The sequence below is a fragment of the Stegodyphus dumicola genome, chromosome 4, assembly GCF_044657685.1.
Source record: "Stegodyphus dumicola isolate Sdum_Otavi_A_Nest chromosome 4, ASM4465768v1".
In the NCBI taxonomy this organism is placed as follows: domain Eukaryota; kingdom Metazoa; phylum Arthropoda; class Arachnida; order Araneae; family Eresidae; genus Stegodyphus; species Stegodyphus dumicola.
Window position 1 is genome coordinate 172286110 of NC_140771.1, and position 23897 is coordinate 172310006.

Here is a 23897-nt window from a genome sequence, read left to right on the forward strand (position 1 = left end):
AATATTAAACTTACTAAGGAATATTTTAGCTCCGCCGTAGATAGATGTGCGGAATTTCGAAGTTTTCAGCACTTGAAGCCACTAAAATTAGAAAACATAATATCCGGATAGCGGGATTTTCGAAGTTTCCGGTGCCTAGAACCTCTGGTGTGTTACTAAGCTTGATTGTGTTTGCCTTTTACAAAAAATGCCTGTTTTTGTTTTAGAATGCAGACTATTATATGTATAATATTGTTTCCTTCAGGAATTTCAAATCGTAGATTTAATTTTAGGTTTTCTTACAAAGGCGAAAACAAAAACAACATTTTTGTGTAAGCAGTTGGGGTGATCAGCCAATAGCAAACATCCGCATTTGTTAAAATAAGAGCGCATCTGAAAAATACACATTTGGTTCAATAATAAGTCAAAAACCCAGAAATGCTTCTTTATTTTATAATAGTCTTAATAGTTGTATAAAGTAACACTTGTCATAAGAAAATCTGAAGATAATCCGTGGAAAAGTCAAGAGAGATAAAGTTTCCTTGAATGTCTCAGCTACGTTATCTTCCTTCTCAGATGCCTAGAAAAGAATATCAAAAAACATGGAAATGAAGATGAAAATTAAAGAGCATGCATAAATCATTAAAATATGGAATGGGGAGATTCACTTACGTAGAATGTAAAAGTGCTTTCAAACTTGTAAAATACAATAATGTAGCGAAAGAAAATATGTATGAGATTTTATTCTTTACTTAGGCATTATTCATTAAAAATATTAATGTATAATTGATGTAATACTATTTAATTTGCTTTTTGGAGTATATAATATTGATATTATAATTACTAATTATCTTCCTTTTAAGAGTATGTAACACAGATTTTATAAATACTATTTACCTTGCTTTTAAGTGTATATAATATTGACCTGATAAATACCATTTGTCTCTCCTTTTACAATATATTATATATATCTTCTGAACATTAGTAGCACTGTCATCACTATCAGTTTATAGCATGAATACTATATTTACTAGTAACGGTGTTATCATATTTAGTTTTATCTGTCTCTGAAAATAATCCTAAATTAGATATATACGTCTTAAGTAAATAACGTACTTTCTAAATCAGCAGATTTAATCTGATATCTTTATATTTTAGTTTTTCATATACTAGGAATGTTTTTGTATTATGCAGATTCTTGTTCTATGAATATTCCACATTCACCAGCAGTAACATGTAGTTAAATTGCCTGGAATAAAAGTTGCAGAAAAGTAATGTTATTATTTAATTAAAAAAACATAAAGTACAGATTAAGGCCTTATTAGAAAATTTCGACTTACACCATTCTGACCCAAGCCGAGACACTTTTGAGGGCATGCTTTATCGGTCGCACTTTAAACAGATACGCATAGATAGGCACGAACTATCCAGATATTCTCCTTATCGTTGAAGTGCGATGACAGGTGTAAAATGCGAAAGAAAAAAGTGTCTTCTCCATAAAGAGGCAGGGAGATAACCGTTGCTTGAGAGAGTGCTGTCTTTCAGCCAAAGAGACCGGGATCGAGATGTCACATGACATATATTTCCAAAAGGTGCTGAGGATACCGTGTCCATGGCAACGCCGTCGTAAAGTGCTCTGGAGGATCATCCGCGGAAACTTTATGAATGTCATGTGCGTGAATGAACGCGTTCCGGCTCACGGTAGTGGAAAGTAGTATAGGTTTGTATGTCCACGGTACACGCGAGATCCGAGAAGGGATTTCTGGGAAGTGCTTGCCCATAAGGTCTATGAAAGTGTGGAATGCAGATATTTTCGAAATTTTATGCACAAGGATGGGTGGTAAAAGGCAGGATGTTTGGAACAGTATCAATTCAACTTTTGTTGCCAATAAAAAATAGGCATAAAATCTCACGGATGAACAGAAGAGTAGAGAAAGTAATTTTGAAAACTTTATACGGAATGAATGCTGAAAGCTCCTGCCAAAGTTGCCAAATTGGATTTCTCAAGGGAAATTCCAGAATTTTTTTTTTTTTTAAATTTAAGGAAAAGATTGTTTGAAGTCAAAGAATTCATTTCGCATTTATATGATTCTTTTAATTATAAATTCACTAACATGGAAATTAAAGATAATTCATGTTTTGTAATTTAAAGAAATGAATTTTTGGATTAATTAAAAAATTATATTAATTTCCAAAGAAACACTAGAAATTTTGCAGCTCTTCACTCTTGTAGGCCCACCAGCGGCCGAGCGGTAAAGTCGCTGAACATTGGTAGTTCAGTCCGAGGTTCGAACCCCACGAACAGGCTGGCTGCATGGATAGTTTCGTGGTTTTCTCCATGTGCAATGTGTATACGAGACAGTTTCCCTTAGAAAGTCCTCCACGAAGGCATCCCTTCCCTTAGGTAGATAGCCCCTGAGGCTTTGTCGGAATCATATAAACCAAACCAAGTCTTCATTATCGTAAACGATAATGTTTACCAGAAAAATTCAGACGACAGATATATTATCTCCAGCTTCCGAAATTATCTTTGAAATAATGTCGGTGTTAGAGTTGATGTGTAAAAAGGATTTGAGATCAGCAGTGATGTGTGATTTATAAACCATACATTTTAAACATGAAATGCACCTTTAGCAATAAATTAAATTTACTTCTATATAATAGAATATAATTATACAATAACTGTATAATAACTATTCTATATAATCCATAATATTTATTAACTATTCTATATAATATAATTCTATAACTATATTAATGTCGTGAAGTAGAAATTGTTTTTATCTTTAAATGGTACATGGCAACTCTAAATCTCTATCCTCGCAGTAAATATATTTTAGAAATAATGTTATCAAAATTTAGAATTCTGCAAACGGTATTTGTCTGTTCAAATGTGCAGATGTGATCACCATGAAGTCTACATGTAGCTACAAATTACTACTTCTACTAAAATAATCCCAATTACATATGCTGTGAGAAAAGTTTATTGTCAAAACAAAGCAAGAAACAGAAGACATGTAATTTAAAATTAAGGGAAAAAAGCAACATCAGGTTGGCATGGATTTTTAATGAAACTCTGCTGATTTTGAGGGTGATCAAATACAGATCTCTCTTTTGCACGAGAAAACACAGTTTTGTAAAACGAGAGAACCGTTAACTTCTTTTACAGTGAAAAACAAAAACGTATCGGAAAGCAAACAAAAAAGTATCGCCGTCTGTAGAATAAAGTTGTAATGAAACGTGGAAAAATTAGAAATTAGAATCTGGAAACCTTAAGAAAGGATTAGATTGTTTTATTCAAAATCTACGGCCAACTAAGATTCATTTTTTGTTATAAATTTTACATTGGCGTAGTTTCTTTTCCATTTCAGAACACAACTGTCTCTTTATGGCTGTATTGCAATAATCTAACAGCAGTATTGCTCTCAAAGAAGACCAATGAGGACTCCACATCTTCAAAAATGAGGAATGTCTAATAACATTTAGGTCATTTATTCCATTTATTTCAATGGATATGATATACTCAACCTCGATACCGAATTTATATTGAGAAACACTTAACAAGATTAAAAGTAAGATTTGTTTTGGTTTTTTATTACTATTATGTGTCTTATTCTAGATTGTTATTTCTCAAGTTAGAGTTTTAATTTTCAGCCTTAATCTAAAGTCTCTGGCTCAGTCTGAGAATACCGTAGCAAGAACGTTACTGTAAAATCAGAAGCAATATAACTTCGCGTAAATAACCTTAATTTGTAAAATTCTAATTAGTTTGTTTAAATAATTTTACAAGTAAATGCTAGGAATAAAATTCTGTCTGATATTTTAATTAGAACTAGGAGACTATATCAGAAAAATTGCACCAAAAAATTATGTACTAAAGTAAAACTTTTTGTTTTGTTTTTATGTGAATATTTAGTTTATAACTCTTAAACATAGCAATTTATGTTATAACTTGCGCTGTAAATGGCAATGAAAGGAAAAATGAATAAGAGGAATCGGTCCAAAATTAAGAGAACTAATAAAACAAGTCATTTTAACTTTTTGATGGTCATCAAAGAGCTTAGCTTACATTCCAGTTACGCCTCGCAGTAGAGGCAAACGAACACAGCTGGGGCATTACAAATTTACTACTGACAGATATCGCGCAAGAAAGAATTGCTTAATCTAGCAATTACCGAAGGATTAAATCAAAATTAAATAAAACAATTCAAGAACAATGGTTCTTCAATTATAACCGCAGCTTACGTATGTGATGGATGATTTTGACTAATTTCGTTACATTCTACAAATCACTGGACAAGAAAATGCAACGCAATATTTTGCTGTTAATCTGAACAGTAAAATTTCATACGTTTTCTTGTTTTACTGCAGTATAAGTGCATCAGGGTTTCAGTTATGCCTCAATTCAGCAAGAAAGTAAGATATTTGGAGTTTTGGATTCATTAAGATAACCAAAACAGGTGAAGGGGAAAACTTTAAACCCTGCAGAAACTTCAAGCAATAATAATTTTTATAGATAAAGAAAAATAAACCTGTTCTTGGAAATCTAAGAGGTAACGATGAAATTCTTCCTTGAGCAAGACGAATATTATAGATTACAAAAGAACTCCCTAAAGTGAATGAGTAATTAAACCATATTATAATATGGTAGCCCGTCAATATAGTCCACGACAAAATAATTTATTACGAAATAACCCGCAACAAAACAGTTCATGACTAAATAGCCTAAATCAAAGGCCATATCTTAACTGAGTCCTATGAACAGCTTTTCAGATTTTTAGTATCTAAATATATGCAGTATGTATAAAAGAGTGCTACAGTACATGTATAAACCAGGAATTACCATCTTGCACGTAAATGCATTGTAAAAAATATACATGCTCTTTGATGTTGTACAGTTATTTAAATAGTCTGGCTGATATGCTTATCTTATTAAAACATGTTTCACAACCATTTGTCAAGAAAGATGCCGTAGTAATATGTAGTAGTATAAGTATGCCGTAGTAGTATAAGTAATGCCATAGTACAGGTGTGCATATATTAGGTTATTTTGAAGCATGAGTACATGAAAAATGAGCGATGCCCTCACCGGGACTCGAACCTGGACCTCTCGAGTATGCGTCGAGTGTAATACCGTTACACCACGAAGCCATGCTGGAAAAAGAGAGAAAATATCTTATACAGGTTACTGTGGCGTAAAAAAGCTTCGTATCCTTTGGCCTGTATTCTATATTATAATTGTTATGTAATTTACAAAAGATTTATATGGTTTGGCAAAAAAGCATCTACGTGTCTAAGTATAGTAATAATCTCGAATTACGAGTGATGATAAAAATGATTTTGTTGCTTTTTTTTAGTTGTTTTTAGATGTTTAATTAATCATTAAATAAGTTACTTTAATTTAAACTGAAAAAAAAGGATAATAACTTTCTTAGTTTTTCTGAAAACGTTTTGTAAGTAAAACAAAACTTTAGAGTAAATAATGAAAAGTTAGTCTCTTCCTCTTACGTATAGAATTTTTCTTCGGTGCATATATAAGAATTTATATGTTTGCATGTATTTAATGATAAATTTCTTGTATATCTTACTATATCGTGGTACTTGATGACGTTTCGCTCTTGATTAAATTTTTGATAAAGATAATAAAAAAATATAAAGACCTTGGAAAGAAATTATACCTCTTGGAAAGAAATTGCTGGAAATTATCTTCTGACTGTAGATTCTAATTGGACATTGTTTTTTCTTGTTAATTTTTAACTGTAAGGAAAAGATGTTATAATAAATAAATGTATTCACGAACAAAGGGATTGTTTTTACAGTAAATATTCGTATCTGAGCTTATTTAGTTTTTGACAAGTACGAATAAAATCTAATAAAATGTGTTATCTTCAAATCTTTAAGTAATATATATATATATACCACGATGTAAATTAGTAAGATCCCCCATTTATAGATTTTATGACAGCGTTATTCACTTTAGTTTTTAATGAAAATGAAAATAACATAAACTCACACATTAAAAAAATAATTAAACTCTTGAAATCTCAGTAACAATTCATTCTCTGAAATCATTGCAACAAATTCATAATTGAAATGTCTTCACGGATCTCATAAAATTGTTTCGGAAGCCGCATGCGGCACGTGGGTCACCATTTGACACTGCTGATATAAAGGATTGGATTTTGTATTTAAAGAAAACTTTCACTGTTTAAATAAATTTCTCCAATTTATTTTAAGAAAACTTTTAATTCGAAGAACGGAGAACAGAAAGAGTGTTGTAGAATGTTTTTGTGACTTATCTGACTTGTCTGACAGTAACATCAGAACAAGCCCACGGAATTCATCATGGCAAGGAAACAACTTCTCTCAGTCCCGTCCCCGATTTTGATGGAGAGCACCCAGGGAGACGGGTCCGAGGATTTCTCACCTCTCTTCCCTTACCTTCAACCTCTCGAGAGAACTTTCGGTTCGCCATGCATTTACAGTGCCCCCATGCCGTAGAGACACTATACATTTACAAACATCCAAGCCTTATCCGGAATTCGAATCCGAGCCTTTAGGTACCGAAGTAAGCTCTCCTAACCACTATACCGTCTGGGTGGCACTGTTTGCTTTGCTGCATTTTAACATTATTTAAAACAAAAAAATAATTTCTTAACTCAACAAGTGCTTTGAATTTATTTATCTTCATTTCTTAAAATTCAGCTAAAATGTATTATAAAATGTTTCTTGAGTAAACTTAATTATTTAAAATAAATAATTAAATAAAACGTTTTGTTTATATTTTTGTTGTTATGTTAAATAATATCAAACATGTTTTTATGAGTAAAATTGTAATAAATAATGATTTCGGTGGAGTTGTTTTATATTAGAAACAAACTTCTTTTGCAGAGAAAGTACATAAGTACATTAGAATTCAGAATGTACATTCTTGAAACTTAAAATAATAAAATATGGTGTACTTAGAATGCGTCTGAATGATTTTTCAACAAATACTTAAAAAACAATGCATTTAAAATTTAACTATTTTATTTTTAACTCCATGTAATAATTTAAAAAACTTAATTTTTTTCAAATTTGTCACTAAATTAATTCTAATTTGGTGACAATTCATAATTATTAAAATGAAATAAAAGACCAAACTAGCGTCAATAATGGACAAAGGGAGTGTATTGTGAGCATGTCTAGTATTGGTTTTTAAAAAACAAAGATATCTTTAAAACTTACTTTGGCATTTAAGCGACTGACTAAAGATTCTTAGCGACGTGTTAAGTGTTAAAATAGGAAAGAAATTTCAATACATTGTAGATTCTTATTGTTCCTCTCTTAGAATGCACAGTAACAAAAAAAAAAAAAAAAAAAAAAAAAAAAAAAAAAAAGTAAAAATCAGCATGTCTTACTAAATTTTTAAACAACAGCTTTTTGTATGCTAAGCCCATTTATTTTACACTACCCATTCAAAATATAAAATGTTCTCTTTCTCTTAGTATTCTATTTTCTGAAAGGTACTTTTTTTAGTTCGGTGTACGCCCACCCATCCATGAAAGAGACATCTTTTCAAGCATTACTTTTGCATCTTGTTTGTTCTAAATTAATTACGAACAGAAGAAAGCAAAGAAAAACCGAAAGTAAAAGTGTTATTGATTATACATTTTTTTTCCTGTTTCTCTGTTCTAAGGAACTGAATCTTTCTTCGGCTCTTTTCTTTCTGTTTCTTCCTTTTGTTTAGAATTTTTTTGCTTTTATTCTTTCATCATTTTACTTTTACGCTCCTCGCATTTTTCCCTCTTTCTCCAGGAGTCGGTGTTTCTATGGAAACGATGAGCATACTTTTCAATGAGGAAGATCTTTCTTGATTTTGATTTCACTGGAGTATTTGTTTCAAGGGATTGTTGGCAAATAAAGAAAATGGCTATGTATTTTCGGGGCTAACGAGGCGAAACATCAATATCTTGGTATTTCGAATGCTTTTGCTTCTTATCATGAACACAACTGAAACTTTTCTTCTGAATTTTAGAAATTTAGGTTGAACGTACGTTCAAGGTATTTTTAATGTTAGCGTATATTAATGGTATTCAAACTGTGTTCCACGGAATCTTGAGATTCGATATAACTACACTATGGGTTCCATAAGACAAAATCAAAATTCGAAAGAATTCCTGACCAGGTCGTAAACAATCCGTTTTATCATCATTCTTCATTCAGAGATTAACCATTTAAAATAATTGATCAGAAAAACTAACCATTTAAAATAATTAATAATTAAAATAATTTGTTTTCTCATTATTAATTAGCATAATATAAAATCTCTTTCTATGAGCAAAACTGAAAATATATATATATATATATAGTGATTTTTCTTCTATTTTCCGCATAACGTCACCATAGTTTCAATGCTTTTCAATCCAACATCAATATAATTTCAATGGTTTATTTTTCGATGCTTTTCAGAGCTTTCAACCTAACATCAAGTGCTGTATCACCTTATGTATGGCAGAGGTCTCACAATAAATAAAGAAATAAATAAAAGTATTATTTGAAGAGTTCCCAAAAGAAAATTAATATTTTAAAGATTCTCCCAATCAACGAAGTTTAATGATCACAGATGTATATTAAATGAATAAATGCAATTTTATATATGGAAGATTCCGTTTAATGTTATCAAACTGAAATTTTTATCGAATTGCTGCAGTCCCGGTCGTTTCCATACGCACAAGTGGAAAATACTTCGTTTACTGTGATCACAGATTTGGTTAATATAATCAAAATATTACAAAACAATTTGGTAAGCTCACGTAAAGACACCAAATAAGGACAATATAGATTTATAAAAATTGCAAACGGGACACAGAAAGATAAAGGATAAATTCACCACTCAGCTTGGTTTCGATTTTAATCAACCATTTGAAATTCAGCGAAGAATGTAACCTTAGTTTGGTATAGTTTTTGAATAGTTCTATCTATTTTGAAGCAGGTAAGAAATAAACCCCTTATCTTCAAGAGAAAACAAATTCTGGAGAATTTTCTCCTCTTTTCTTTGCTCCTGGAAAAAACGCATGAAAACGTCTACTAAAGTTGCCTTTTTTGCTAAATTTTTAATTTTACACTCGCATGTTCCCTTTAAATGGGGAATCCCATTAAAGTATTAAGATTAGAGATTCAGCATAGGTCAAATAATTTCCAGAAGCCTTATGAACAGGTCATAAATGAACTTTTGCATTAAAGACATTCGGAACTGTTCATAGAAATCTTTTGCATATTTCTAATTATAATTCTGTGAAATTGCCTATTTATGCATGATGGTTATATTTACATTAAATAAATTTTAAATTCCATTGTTGTTTTATTATTATTATTTATGTTTTCCCTAGGCACTACATGCAAGGGAGTTATGCCCTCGTGGAGAACTTTCTAAGGGAAACTGGCTCGTATTTAAAAACTTGCACATGGATACGAATTACGAATCTTCTATTTAGCAGGTGTGCATACTCGCCAGTTAAACCGCGAAAGCACACTATGAAGAATGTACTAATTCCTACAGACTGAATATACACAGTCCTGCTTGATAAATTATTTCGGCTTTTTACAGATCAAAATTCCATTATTTACACCAAAGTTGTGGCAAAGGTGAGGCACTTGATTCAGGTGAACAACTAGAAGGAGCGCCAATTTGCAGCACAAATTAAAAAATTTATTTTAAAAAAGAAATAATGATTGTAAAGTTTCAGCTTTAGACGTATCCAAAAGGAATTGTATCATACACAATCCAATTAATTAAGAGAAAAAGTAATAACATTAGTTAATCCTAAAAAATGCTGAGGTTTCACAATGCGATACAGTAAGACCCCGCTTAACGCGGGGGATAGGTTCCATCGAAGTAGAGCGTAATGCGAAACAGCGCTAAGCGAGGCTATCTTAACATGTAAATAATGGAGTTAGGGGAAGACGGATAAAAAATGGTTAGGCATTAAATTTAATAATGTTTTTTTAATAAAAATAAAATCAAACATTTATTTCTTACAAAAATAAAAACAATATAAACGCATATACTTTTAAAAACAAATAAAATTCTCAGTCAGATCATTCAGTCTATTCTGGGTTTCCAATTTTCTGCCTTTTTGTCAAGAAGGCATTATGATAGATTGGCTTAATGGCATATTGCGTTCAATTTCGTCGTCAATCCATATAGACAGTCGTTTTTCCATTTCCTCTATAATGTTATTTCTAGAACGGGTAATTCTAGTTGCAGAGCTTGACGTAGTTGCAGTTGCCGATGACAGTATTTTTTCTTTATTCTTAAGAATTGTCCTTATTGTTGAAGTTGCCAAAATCAATGCAGCACTAATTTGAGATTGACGTTCACCAGAATCTAATCTTCTAATCACTTGCATTTGAGTTTCCAGTGAAATGCTTTTTCTGGTTGCTTTCTTTTCTTGTTTTTTGTTATCACCCATGATAAAAACTAAAGATCATAATATTTGTCACTGTATTAATCGTTATAGTATTATACAAATTTAAACTTACAATAATGTCAACAAATGTTTCAAATGATAAAAATGCGTCCACAAAGCAAGAAACACAACTACACTGTTTCGGATATGTTATTTGGAAACCTAGCGCTGCGCACAATTTCGGAGAACCCCGGGTTGAAATAAAAGAGCGCTAAACCGAAACAGCGCTAAACGAAACAGCGTTAAGCGGGGTCTTACTGTATATTGTTTTCTAATGTTAAAATTTATTATTGGATCTAACGTACTTAAACTCATTCATTTGTTGTAATGATCTGCATAGACTAATCTTGCCTAAAACCCATCATGCTGCCGATCCATTGGTACTTTTCTACTGTATCCCTTTAATTTCAGCAATAGTTATTTCGGCGGGAGAAACGGAATGTTCTCTGGCGTGAATTGTAAAATCAGCAATTTTGATCTACTTTACAAAGATTTTGTAAATAGTGTACCTATAGATATATATATCTATATATGTCATATACGCAAAATTTAGAAGTACTGATGTAGGAATACCGAGTAAATAAACTGTAATAATAAATAGCAAGGAAAAGTAGGAGCAGCGTCGATGCATAATATCTAGATATTATAGATCTTAGATCCATACTGAAGAGGAAGAATTTTGATTGTGCCGTATACTGATAATGTTGACTTCGTAATATCTAAAAAACTAGGCAGTCGAGGTAATTTTAATTCCATTTTTATTTGCATTTGATATTTGTGGCCTCAGCTCGATTGGCACTCTAGCCGCGCCTATTCAAGAACATTGCTATTTTTGATATTATTGCAATAGAAAGCAGCATAGCTAAATTACGTCGACGCAGAGCAGAGAGAGAGAAGCTGAAGTGCGTAGTTATCGAAGATGGAAGCACACAAAGAGAAAGGTTTTAGTTTGAGTTAAAAGTTTTAGTTCCCAATTATTACGTCATCAGCGCTGAGCAGGCCATGCAAAATGGAATGGTCTAGAAATGACGCAATCGAGAGATGTTATTGCGATTTTTAGAACCGAGAGGGAGAATTGAAGAGAATTAGGGTTTAGTTTAAATTATAATTTTGATTTAGATATATTTTATCTTACACACATATATAAGAAAAATAAAGAATATGTAAAAGATTAAACTAACAACGTACATTTCCTTTCTAAGTTCTAAAAATAGGAACCTCTCTTTGCATTCCGTCATTTCCAGAAAAATCTAATTTTGATGATGCAAACAGGACTGAAACCCAAATTTTAACCAATTACAGTTTAGCTGTACTTTGTGCACCTATCTTGTATAAATAGTTAATAACTGCATAGTTTCTCTCTCTTCGCCTGCGTGTTGACAGCTTGTCGCTCAATCTGTGTTGGCTATTCGTCATTATTTAAAATGTAATTGCATATCTAAAATTATGGGGGGTGCCGTTTAGCACCCCTAGTCTTCTACAGTTTTTTATTAAGAAATCTTTCATTCAATAATAAATTATGTTTAACTATCAAGCTGGTCGTACGTCTACAAAGTCCACGCGATCATCCATTACGCCGTAATGACCCGTCATCTACGCAGCAGGTTTTTCCGGCCATGACTAAAAATGAATTGTTTTCATCTTCCACAAAACATACGATTATTACATATATATATATGTAATAATAAAATTTCATAGTCAAGAATACACTTAAAATTCTAACTGTATGTTCTTTTCATTTTTAATGGCGACGGTCTCTTATTTGAAAGTACGTGGAATTAAATGCACAGCCCCGTAGTCAAGTTGTTTTTCCCGCCTTTTCTACACGTACAGTTTTAGAATGTTCTGGAAATATTTAAAGCGAAGTTGATTGGCTGACGAGACTGACGTCATTTCTTGGAAGCTCCGCCTTTCCAGAGGATATAAAAGGACTCGCAAAAGAATATCGGGGTTTTTCTGTAATGCAACGATGCAGTAAATTTCATGCAAAAAGTTATTAGTAATTCTTTCTATTCACTCCGGATATCTGATTTTGTAACTGCTATTTCTCCTGAATAATAATAAATGGATCCTGTTTTTTAAACTTATCGTCTGATAATTTAAGCTACGACTATATCTATATTTCTTCAACGATCTATTTATTCTGGACAAAAGCTGATACATCATATATATATATATATATATATGTAAGATAAAAATATATGAATCAAAATTAGAGATTAAACTATAAACATTAATTCTTCCTCTCTATTCTAAAATCGTAATAACTTCTTTGCATTGCGTCATTTCTAGATCACTCTATGATCGGCGCAGCTCTAATGACAGCTCAAAAATTATTACATTCGTGTGAACCTAGCTCAGGAACTAAATTATTTAATGTGCTGCAGATTCTATAGTTTTCATTTCAACTTTGGTTAAAATTTCTGCAATTTGTTTGGAGAAAATCTGAAATTCTTGTTTATTAATTTTTCTAATTTTTCATAATTATGTGTGAGCAAATTAAGTAATTAATTTTAAGCTATATAAATTATTCATAGGGAAGGATATTAAGATAAGTTTTTATGTTTTTGAAATTTTGTTGAGAATTTTGAATACGAATTTTATAATTATTCTAAAAATGAAGTAGATGTTAAAAATAAGTGAAATTACAGATACGTAATATGAAATTATGGTAAATGCATGTTAAATTTATGGCTGATTGTGTGTTAAGTATAGTATGATGAGGGTGTACTGGTTCCTTCAACAGAGGCCTGTAATTACCTCTGTACAGTTGTTCCTTTTACCCTCTTCATGCAAGATAATGTTGGAGGCTCTCATTTTATGTGTGTAATTTTTTTATATTATTATTATTATTATATTTTTTATTATGGAATGTATTAGTGCAGTTCTCAAAGGCCAGTTACCTTAATGCAAGGAACGGAGGTCTTTTCAAGTAACTGTCTAGGCACCCTGGGCCACCAGTGCAGAGAACACACTGGTTAGCGCAAGAGGACAGCCCTACTGATGGATATGTTTGTTTAGAAGTATTGCGAGGCTTCCAGTTTGGTGAAATCAGGAATTGTAAATGAAAGATGATAACGGTGAAACCATAATTTCTGAAGCTTACTCCTATTATTATATGGTATTAAAATATAATTTATCAATATGAAAATTAATATCATAAATATTTATGTGCATTACATTTAATTATAAGTAATGATTATGTAAAAGTTTTTGTGGTATTCTGTAATAACAAGAACCTTCCCTGAAGAATTATGATTATGTGAATTCTCAAACAAAAAGACTTTTGGACTGAAATGCTGAAAAATTCCATAGGACTTTAAAAATTAAAAATTTGTTTTAAAAAAATTGATATTTATAAATAATACTTTACAGGATCAAAATTTTATTATTTATATATATTTTTTTTTAATTTGCTTGTGCTTTAACTCTTTTTCTTTAAAAAGGCTTCTCTGTCGCTAAGCCTTTTTCTTTTTGAAGGGGGGAATATGTAAGATAAAAATATATGAATCAAAATTAGAGATTAAACTATAAACATTAATTCTTCCTCTCTATTCTAAAATCGTAATAACTTCTTTGCATTGCGTCATTTCTAGATCACTCTATGATCGGCGCAGCTCTGATGACGTAATCATTGGGAACTGAAACTGTCCTTGTATACCAAAACTTTTCTCTTCGCGTGCCTCCATCTTGCATAACTACGCACTTCAGCTTTTGCTCTGTGCTGTGCTAAGATGTAATTTCGTTAGCTTGCTTTCTATCTCAGCAATATCAAAAATGTAAATCCTCTGTGGAAAGGCACGACTAGAGTGCCAAGTGATTGTGGCCACAAATACCAATTGGAAATAAAAATGGAATTAAAATCGCTTCTACTGCCAAGTTTTATTTACGAAGTCAACACATTAGCTTACGCCGCAATCAGATTACTTCCTCTTCAATATAGGATAACTACGCATCTACAGTCTCCGTCATTTCCTTTGCTTTTATTATGACATATATATTACAGCAATTCAATAATGTTAATAAAATTGATATAAAATATTTTAAAAATGCTGAAAATTCCTTGGTCATTTTCAGGGCAAAGCCGAAGAATTTTTGACAAAGCCGCGTTTCTGAGTGATATGTAGAAGATTGCAAAAATGAAAATATTCTGAAAAACTTTTCTAAGAAATGCCAATTAGTAAAATAATACATAACAGCTTATTTTAATTTTAACAATATATAATACATTATTTTAATTTTAACAATATATAATAGATTATTTTAACTTTAACAACATCTTAAATGAAATCTGACAACTTTATATACACATTCGTTTTTTTCCTTCCAATTTTCAGTATATCTAGAGGCTCAAATTTACATCTTTTCCTCGGATGAAAACATATATAGGCAAGGCTCTGACTTACAGTATCTTGCGGTATCTTACAGTATCTTAGTTCAAGAGAATTGAGATTTAAGTTTTACTAACTTTTAACGAAAGTAACTTTGATGAAACAGCTGATAAACTAAGGTTTTATGATAATTAAGACACCATATTTACACAATACAGTTTTTTATGTAGTTCTATCATTTATATGATTTTCAGTAACTGCAAGAATTTTACTGCTGATTGCAATCATAAAAAAATTATTCAGCTGGGTAAAACTGGAAAAAGCTACTTATCCGGCCCAAGTTGGAGATTTTTACTACTTTTTTAAAGAAGATTGCTAAATCATTGACATATTTTAAAAAAAGAAATTTTAGCAATGTAAAATAACAGATTTTAGTTATTAAATAAGTATTTTAAAAACTAAACTTAGTGGCTCAAACAGCCCTAATGGGCCAAGGCTGGAGTGCCCCAAAATCTGCTTTCTTGACCGCGGGCCCTGGGGTGCGTAAGCACATGCCCTGAACAAATGGTCAGCTTGTCGCAGGACCCCCAGTGTTTAAGTCCCAAGCGAACTTAGTTCTCATTTTAGCGACCCAAGTGATGGAAATCAAGGGACGAAAGGCTGAATCGACCTTGCCCAGCCCGGGGTTCGAACCCCGGACCTGTGGTGCTGCTGCTCGATGCGCTAGCCTCTGCGCCACCGGGCCTCGAATAAGTATTATACAATACATTAAAAAACAAAATATATTTTCTCGAAATTGTTCTGTAAATTTTTGCACTGTTTCTTTCCCCATGTACCCAAGAAACTCCTTTCGCTCTAGGAAACATCAAAGTACTGCATTAACTCGCCAATGAGTACAACTTCGGCTTTGTATATGAACTACTTACCAAACTCATCTCATCATTATTCCTTTTAGGAATTTTGAGGATAAATACTGTATTGTTGCAGAAATGTTTGCTAAGTTTCTTCCATTACTTTGCAAACAAATTCCATTATCACATATTTTTAAATTTGAGTTGCAAAAAATGTCATAATTTGTTTTTAAAAACCACTGAAACTTGGAGAGGAACAACAACCAAAAAAGGACCATATGAAAATGGCGCTCTCGCCCTGCTGGGAGGATTGTTATGAACATGGTTGCCTAAAGAATGGTTATGCTACGATCGCTAAACTTTCGCGCATTCTGAAAATTCGGCAGCTTCTACGTAAGAGGATTCGAAAATACGTATTCGTTGTTCTAAAGTATCCGTTGTTCTAAATTTTCAGAATTTGTTTTTAAAACCATAATATTTCATAAAATATCTATCTGTGAAATAAACAGCTAACATATTCATTTTGATTTCTTGGTACGAAAAAATGAAGCAAAAAGAACAAGTATAGAATATTAATAAATTTTTACACTGCAGTTTTTAATGAAACAAAAGGTCTAAATGAATGTTTCGCAGAAGGGCAGCTCAATGACAGTGAAATGTATTATCACTTAATGAGGTAAGGTTTGTTTTGGCTCGTATCCACATTACACACGGGAAAAACCCCAAAACGCCCGTGCAACCAACCCGTTCGCCAGAACCTGAAACCCGAACCGAACTTCCAGTGTTCAGCGGCTTTTACCCTTCAGTCGGTGATGGATCTAAACGTGCACGTTTGCCGCCAATTCCTGATGGCCGTAATAGGCAATTTTTAAGGTTTACCCTAACCTGTCTGAGAGCTTAAAAATCAAGTCTTAGTTCAGATAACCTTCTGTCCGCTAATTCAGGTTACAATGCATTCACTCTTGGACTAGGTATGTATACTATATATCTCTTTTACAGAGACAGTCATCTCAGACATTATAATATATACAACATATACACTATACACGTTTAGTACATTCCTTATGTACTAAAAGTATTCAGTTATAATCCAATCTATTTGTGCCCTTTTTTAGACACTTGTCGCATTGTGTATATTGTTATTAAATCTTGCATAATCTCTCCATCGGAATTTAGAAAGTTATGATATAACAAATCCAGCAATAACTATATAAAATAAATGAGATTTGTTTAATAAAATATTGCTACAAATTCTCGCACTTTTAGTAATATTCATCGAAAATTGACTGATTGAAAATGAGAAATATCTTTCAAAATATCAAAGGAAGAAGTTTCAGGACTTGGAACAGAAAGCTCTCTCGAATTATCGGAGGTTGTTAAAGACATGATTACTTTTTGTCCAAACACCATATAAGGAATTTATAGTTGCCCATATCGAATTATAATTTGGAACGAATCATTATGATCCAAAGCGCCTTCCTCGTGTAGTAGTCACGTCTCGTTGTCTGCTCGTTGGTATCTCTGCCATCCATTAGTCTCCGGCAAACGTTGTATTGCAATCGATTCGCAGAGAGCCCCGCAGGTAGCAGGACTGTGTTTCCGTTTAGATCAATGAAAGGAAACGGAAAATATTTCGAGTGAAAGCGAAATACGGAGCTTTTGATGAGGACTTCCATATCCGGATCGGACGTTGTTCTTGCTCTCTGCTCTGTCACTGTTTGTTCACAATGTTTGCTGGGACATTGTGTGGACAATCATGTCCAGAAGATAATTTTCTTTGCTAGAATCATTGGTGGGTGTTTAATAAACTTACTTCATCAAGTCTTCTACTAATTTACTTTGCTCGAAAACGTATTTTATATAGCATTAATTATTTAAAGTCTTTTATGCTAATATTATTAATTATTTGAAGAATTCTAGAAAATTTATATTTGCATTTTACATTGATATTTTGAAAGATTTGAGTTTAACGTGTTTGTACAACAGGACATAAAGTCAGGCAAAAATGTAGATCATTCGAGTGATATAATATTTTGAAATTTAATATTACATTAAGGGTGAATTACTTACAGTCAAACTTTGATTAAAAGTGATCATGCTGGGGACGAAGTCCACGGTTAACTCAAAATAATTAAAATCACAGTCAACCCAGAGGCAGTTCATAAACACTGAAAGAGAAAATAACCCATTTTATATGTAATACAGAAATAGCATTAATAATTTACTTACGTGTATATTTCACGCAGTTCAACGTGGAGAATAAATTCAGAAGATTATGCATGTTAAGTTGATATTAAGAAACGGTTTAAATAATGTAAGAATGAACATCATTTAGAATGAAGAAGCTAGCTTATAAATGTCAAAAAAGAATGTTATTAATAAAAATATTTAACAGCATTGTTGAATTCAAGCAAATGTAAAATTTTATAAGATAATTTTATATTTTTATATTTTATCTTCTCTATACAGAGTGATTTATAAACTTCTAAAAGTGTTAGGGTATATCTAGACGACTCGAGCCCTCATGGTAATGCAGGTCTCATATGCAGTCCTAGCGAGATAGTGGGTGCATGGTCAGAACTTTGAGCACTTCTTGTGAAACTGAAAATGTACATGTATTGTAAATTATCCCTAAATAAAGACTTTTTCCACTTATTATTGGCTTGTTGTTCCTACATCGTTGTTTATCCTTCAGCTGATAAGAGGTAGTAAGGAAAAATTTGTTGGTATTCGTTGCGATCGCAAACTGACATTTTAAAGATTCCTGATGATTGAGGTCCTGATTCTCCTTGTGATTGAGGTTCCCGACATTCGCAACCTGGGGTACAGTATGGAACCTCGAATGTTGTGAAATCTACTGGCAATTTTAAAATAATTCATCTTCGTGTTCAATATGTCCGGGATTCCATGTGGTACCCATGTTATGAAACGTGTAATTTCATTATCAGGAAAGTCGTGATTTATTTTAACCTTATGATCTGTAAATGCCAATTTGCGATTTCAATGTATTAATATTTTCCATACTAACATCCCTGCAGGTGGCTGTCGACGCTTTTCCTGTGGCAGCCCCTAATATCTCCTTCATCGCGTTAGGATTACATTTCCGACCATACGTTGCTATGTGATTCCGAATCTCCTCTGGGTACCCTACTCCTCCTACAGTAGTATACTCCTAGGCTTGTTCCCTAGTTTTGAATTACTTGTATATTCCGAATTGCATGGTATAAATTTTCTGCCGTGGGTAAAAACAATTTCCAAATACTCTGACGCCAGTTAATTTGATTGTTGTTGTCCCATACTTCCATTTTCAACATTTTTGTAGACAGTTTTATTTAGCGCTGATGATTTGTGACAATTATTTTTCCTTGTTCCTCAAATAAACAAACTTATTTTTATAGTCAGGGCTTTAATCCATGTCAAGATAATTATAAATAATGGCAAGATAATTATAAAATAAGGTTATTTATAAATAACTTTAATTTATTTAAAGATATTTACGTTATTTTATTAGTTAATTAGGGACTTTAAAGAAATGCAGGAATGCTTTTAACTCAAAACTTCAACAATGAAATTTTGAACAAACCTGTCATTTTTCCTTTCTATGTAATTTAAAATAAAGTGATGCAAAAATGCATTGAATCTTCGAATATTACAATATTTTAAAATTAAACATAATCTTAAAGACGCGCCGTTTTATGAAGAAAATATTTATTAATCCGGATTTAATTACGTTATTAATTCGCAGATTGAAATCATATGAAAAATTAAATATCATTTACCGCTAGAAATTCGTAAGCTACTGTTATTTTGAAGATTATTCCTAGGCCTTTCTGTTCTTTGCTTCTTCTTAATTATTTGGGAAACTGCTTCTGGAAAACTAATGAAAGTAACATAATATAAATCAAAGATATTAAAATAAAATATCTGAAAGGAATCAGATTTTGAAGCCTGTATATATGATCGACTTTTGATTTGAAAAACGAAACATCGCAAAAATTGGGATAGAGAGTAATAGCCCCTCTGATGATAAAAATGAACTTTTTTTAACAAGAAATTGTTTTGTTAAGTAAGACAGAGGAGGTTGTAACAGCTTTAATATCGTTATTAATCTCTCGTGCATTTGAAATAGATGAATAATAAATAATGTACATATTACTGGCAATATTGAAATGCAGGCTCGAGAGCTGCATGCATTTTCTCGCACGAAACATGTAATTATTATTTTTTAAATAAGTTGATATAATTTTTCGGTGCTACTTTGGTAGACGGTTGCACGGATTTTTGGCGATTTACGTTGGCGCAATTGTTGGCGCGATTTTTACAAACGTCAGCCATCTTGAAAAACGCTGTTTTTACGCATAGTAAAGTATTCGAAACTTTAAAAAAAATAAATAAATAAATATCGTTAAAAGTAATGGATTAATTTTTTGTTGAAAATGTCGTTTCTTAAGATGGCAGGCAAGTGTAAATAAATACATTTACTATGAGTATAAAATACTAAAGTAAGGTTATTATTACTTTCATATAGCAAAGAAGAGAATAAAAACACCGCTATAAAAACATTGGGCCAACGTTTAATTAGACTAAAATATTACGGAAATTGAATGTCGAATTAAAAACCATCATACCAACATTTAAAAGAATTAGAATATTATTAAATACAAATACTTTAAAATACGTTATATAGAATATAATTAACATTAAAACATATGGACAATAATTATCTCAGCAATTTCTGAAAATAGTGTATTAATTTTTTTTAACAAAAATTGAAGTATACAATTATAAAATTTAAAAAAAATATGCACTTACATTTTTTTGAGTATTTAACCTGTTGTTTATTTATAAGTACCACAAAAAATCAGAATCATTATTTAGATAACATCTTTGAAGACATCTTTGAAGGAATTCGAAGATATGAATTAAATTTTAAAACGGCGCGGAAATGCACAAATTGTCAGTAACCAATTAGGGAGCTGATTACAGCTCGTTAATGCACAAATATTCTATAACCAATCAGAGAGCTTATTACATCACGGCTAGAGTTAAAATTATTTAAAAATTCATACACAATAAAATCATTTTTTAAAAAAATGCAAAATTAAATTGTATTTTAATATTTAACAGCCATAAATAATGTTTAAAACATTAGATTAAATTTATACATATTAAAACGAATTAAAGTCAGGTGACGTCATTGATTACATCATCCACAACATAAAATTTCATAAAATATGATAGACAATAAAATTTTTATTTCAAATAAAAATGCAAAATTAAATTAATTTTTTAACATTTAAAAGCCATAAATAATATTTTAAACACGGAATTTATGCACAATAAAACGCATTATTTTTAAAATAAAATGACAACAAAGTATCGGTTACTATAAATAACTTATCCAGCAATGGGTTTACCATAAGTTGTTTTACTCGCCAAAGGTAAATCGCCAAAAATCGCCAATATCCGTGCAACCGTCTACCAAAGTAGCACCAATTTTTCTTCTCTTGTTTGTATGTCGCCATTTTTTTTAGTGCAAAATAAAAATTATTGCTGTGTTCCATCATTGGAGTTTACTTCCAATTGCTAAAGAAGTATCACAGTCAATATTATTTTGGAGGCACCGACGAGCTCGAATAATTGTGAGTATTTTTATTTTATTAGTTCATCACTGAACATAATATTAGTGATACCATATTATTACTTCCTGTTAATATTGAATTGCTTTATTATTATGTTATTAGTTCATCACTGAACGCAATATTAGCGATGCCAGAATATTACTTTCTTAATATTGAATTGTCTTATTTTATTACCATATTGGATATTATTTTTAATATTCATTTTAGTTGTCCAGACAGTATATATATATATATTGCTCTATGTTGTTAATCTTATTTTAGTCCCAATTAATGTGGTAGAGAGTCTGAACTTCATATAATTTAAATATTTCATTTTGAGATATACGTATTTAACAGAGTGTATTTAATTTTGTGATTCCTTACTGCATTAATTAATTAAAGTAATTGAATTGAGCTGTTCTGAGGAAGTACAAAGAAAACAGTGTTCGTTAATTTTAAACATAGAAACAATGTCTTACTTAGGAAGAGCTCGTAAGGAAGATTTGCAAAATCTCGCGGCTGAACTGGGAGTTCATGTGACTGCAGATTTGAAAATAGTCGATTTAAAACAGAAAATTGTTGAAAGTAGAGATTATGATGAAGTATTCGTCAAAGGAGTCTTAGACAGAATAATAGAAGAACAGAAAGAGAGGAAAGAGAAGAACGTAGAAGACAGGAAGAAGCGGAAGAGCGGAGAAGGAAAGAACAGTATGAATTAGAGAGATTAAGACTTGAAGCAGAGACAAAGTCTCAAAATACCGGACAGATCCGGCCGAAAACGGAGCTGCGTCACCTTATGCAGAAATTCGATGACAAGAAAGGAGATATCAATCTATATTTGCTATTGTTTGAAAGGCAAGCATAATGGGCTCAAATTGATAAAGAAGAATTTGTATCTCATTTACTAGGACTACTTCCTTACGAAGTAACCCAGTTGATAGCTAGAGAACCTTCCGATAAAGAAATTAATATCGAGAATCATTTTGCAATGCAGCGTTATCATCATCTTTCGGCTTTCGATTTAATATCAAAGCCGCTACTAATAGACGAAGAAAACAATTGTCGAAAGCAAATGAAAGTTGAATATTATCCGAAAGGCACAAATGAACTGAGGAAAGGCTTTGTTGTGAATTATAGCCGAGGAACTGGTCCAACATGGAAGAGATCTAGGCACCGTAAAGAAAAAAAAAGGAAGACTAATTTGAACGTTCTCCATTTTTTCTATTTAAATGTGGTGTAAAAGTATTTGTTGAAAACTTAAAAGTTTTGTCTAAAGTTTGGAACTTATGGGAGAAATTACGTCTTCTTAAAATAATTCAGAATGCCGAGCTCATAAACTTTAGAATTTTACAGAACATTTCCCTTCGGAAAAAGTCTCTCCGTTGGGGAAGAGGTTGTAACAGCTTTAATATCGTTATTAATCTCTCGTGCATTGCATTTGAAATAGATGAATAATAAATAATGTACAGATTACTGGCAATATTGAAATGCAGGCTCGAGAGCTGCATGCATTTTCTCGTACGAAGCACGTAATTATTTTTTTAAAAAATAAGTTGATATAATTTTTCTTCTCTTGTTTGTATGTCGCCATTTTTTTAGTGCAAAAAAAAAAATTAGTGTGTTCCATCATTGGAGTTTACTTCCAATTGCTAAAGAAGTATCACAAGGTTCTCTGTTAATAAGGTTAATATTTGTAAGTATGAATGTGATTTCAGGCGATAAATATACTTTTATTTGCTTAATTAAAGTATAAGAGAAAATAATTTTGAAATTATCGGTAATGATATGAATAGAAATTTGTAACGATATTCATTCCAATATGAATGGATTTGTATATTAAGCAGTTCATACACTTGAATTGAAATTTTCACGTATTTCTTGTGGATTCACGGATTCGCCGCTGTTAACATCTGCGCTAGAAGGATATAATCGTAGTTAGTATTTCATAATGTATCTGAAATGAAATACTCATTATGTATATGAAAAGAAATCTGCCAAGAGAAAATATCAAACATTCTCTTTTACTTATTTTTGTTTATTTATTTATTTATTAGCAGAGTGATATTGTGCAAAACTATTGCATCTCGTCGAACATATCATTCATTTGTTTTATAGGGTGAGCATAAATGAGAGTATAGTTTAAGCAATGGATAATTGTGTTGTGTGGTACCTCACTCGACACCACAAATGTTTTGTTGGTGTATTAAGACCAACTTTCATTTTGGCGACGTAAACCCTTTAATTATTCTGTCCTAACTAGTAAAACAAGAATTACAGTGACAGAGAAATTCACCTTAGTCAGACCTTTAATAAGACAGGCCATGAAGCAGTTAGGAAGTGAGTTGTGTGATTATTTTAGCTTCAGATTTCGTTTTGGTTGAATGGCTAGACACACATTCGGAATAGACCTTCAGATAATTAGCCAAATAATTTGGAAAGCGTAGAAAATAAATTCATCACAAATAAGTAAAATAAATATAATAATAAAAATATGCTTGGAAAAAATGACAGACTCGGATTTAACATTTACTTTCTGGGTTTATTCAAAACATTTTCTCTCGGGTAACTAAGTTACAACAACTACCCTAGAGATACCACACGTTCATAATTAAAGTTTATAGAGTACTTAAACCGTCAGATAAACAATAAACTTAGGTATACAAT

The 23897-nt window shown here is 31.6% G+C and overlaps 1 long non-coding RNA gene across 1 annotated transcript; it reads right to left on the reverse strand.

The window, feature by feature from the left end:
• Positions 1-410: 410 nt before the first annotated feature.
• LOC118197421 (uncharacterized) lies at positions 411-22002 on the reverse strand. The gene is made up of 3 exons (XR_015040525.1): positions 21713-22002; positions 17683-17780; positions 411-559 (listed from the first exon to the last, which is right to left on the reverse strand). It is a non-coding gene; the product is annotated as an uncharacterized LOC118197421 (long non-coding RNA).
• Positions 22003-23897: the final 1895 nt, after the last annotated feature.